This window comes from Gekko japonicus, unplaced genomic scaffold (genome assembly GCF_001447785.1).
Source record: "Gekko japonicus isolate JY-2015 unplaced genomic scaffold, Gekko_japonicus_V1.1 scaffold292, whole genome shotgun sequence".
Taxonomy (NCBI): Eukaryota; Metazoa; Chordata; class Lepidosauria; order Squamata; family Gekkonidae; genus Gekko; species Gekko japonicus.
Genome location: NW_015173131.1, coordinates 1,170,668 through 1,172,665, shown reverse-complemented (window position 1 = coordinate 1,172,665; position 1,998 = coordinate 1,170,668).

Below are 1,998 nucleotides of genomic sequence, written 5' to 3'. Positions count from 1 at the left end.
GTAGTAGTAGTAGTAGTAGTAGTATACTGAATGCATAGGTTTTGTGCAAAGACCTTCATATATTTACCTGTTGAACACATAGCTGGTTGCTGGCTTGAGAGGTTCAGAAAGTGTTACCACAGCCCCACAAAGACCTGAACATACATTCAGATTAACATGGGAAATTAGCTTGCGTGTTTGTGCAGGGAACCCAAAATCGGGATCTTTTTCCTGAAGAGGTGGCTGTGAGTAGTGAGTTGTCAGTAGGAAAAGAATGACAGAGACCTGATTTAAAGATTTTAAAGGACTATAGAGTTTATTGAGGGATTTGGTACAATAGTGGTAGGGGGACCTATCCTAAGCAAATACTAGCAAATGCCAAATCAAGCACAGAAAAAGAGCACATTCCTTTTCCTAACTGAAAATAAAACAGCAGCAACCAAAAACCAATCAGAGCTACTCCAATTTAAAGTGAGAGTTATTCTTTGAGCTAAAAGCATAAATGTGGAAAAAATGGGGAATAAGACAAAGGAGAAGTAAAATCTGTTGGGACAGAGGTGTCGTGTCCAGTCTTCCAGAGCAGAGAGGAGTAAAGTACCAGCTCGCTGTGGTGCAAGTGGGGTTTGGAAATGAAGGGAGATAGATCAAGGTGTCCTATTTTGTGAAGAAATCAGATGAAAGGAGGGATCCAGTATGTTGGGAGTCTCTGCTGCAGACCAGTTTGTACCCCAAGTCAGGCTCCATGATTTCAGCAAAGCAGACCAAACATGAGGTTGGGGTAACAGGTAGGATACAGAAAAAGAGGTAGGTGTGGGAAGCTTAGATGTCCCTTTAAAACACCCCCCCTGCTATTTAGCCATTTATACTGCAGGAGGAATCCTCCCCAATTCCAGCTCCAGTTCTGCTTTTGCTTCCTCCCCTCTTCCTCCACTCATTCCTCTCTCTCTCTCTCTCCCTCCCTCCCTCCCTCCCTCTCTCTCCAGGTATCAGCCAATCTACCTCTCACTGTTGATGCAGCGGGGCCTAGAGTAGATCCCTGTGGCAGCCATTTCAAAAGGTATTGGGGGGATTCAATCCTCCCCAAGGTTGTTTTTTTTAAAAAAATTGGATTTTTCTGCAATCCCATGAGTCTGCAAAAAAACCTGTTGAGGTACAGTGTCCCCTCTTTTTTGCAAAAATAAGTATCCGCAGGCCAAGGGGACTGTTGAGAATTAGATATATAGATATTTTTTGTAAATTATTGTTACCTGCCTTGGGTTTGCAGCAAAACTTTATTGTGGATGGTATCGAGAGTGTAGCACTATGATATGCATAAGAAAATTCCCTTGTAACCTGAAGAGTACATTTTTGCTTTCAGGAAAATATTTATCTTTTATTAATGATGTGATAAATGAACACATGGCTGGATGGACTTTGGTGCTTCAAAATAAAGCATGAAAGAGGGCAACCTGTTTGGTTCAGGGGACAAGCTGGATGGTATTCACTTTATGACAAGTCTGTCTATCTGTCAATCAAATGGCCCAGTAGGAGGAAGCTGGTCACACACCATGGCTGAGAGACCCACCCCAAGTTCTTTTTATAGAAGACATCTACGCCCTGTCTTTTCCCTTGGCAAACTGGGAAAGCAGGCAAACAAATAAACCTCCACAACAGAAGCCCAATCTCTGCTGCATTTAATTTGCATCTTATTAAATGCTTATCTAACCTGATGAATAATTTTAGTTTCCAGTGGAACTAGCAATCATTGTCTTGCTCACAGAAGAATTTGCCAACAAAGGTTGCTTAACAGTGGTGTTGCCGGATCAGCACTGATGTAGTAGTAGAACTGACTCCACTGCCTCCCCAGAATGAGGGAGGAATTATATTTTTAAATCTTTGTTCTGAAAACATGGGCTTGCCACTCAACTGGAACATAGTTTTCCTGGGTAGAGGCTTCTGGGGACAGTGAAAGATGAAGACTGGGGACAGATAAAGGTAGATTGGCTGTTGGGTGGGAAGGGAGGAAGGGAGGGAGGGAGG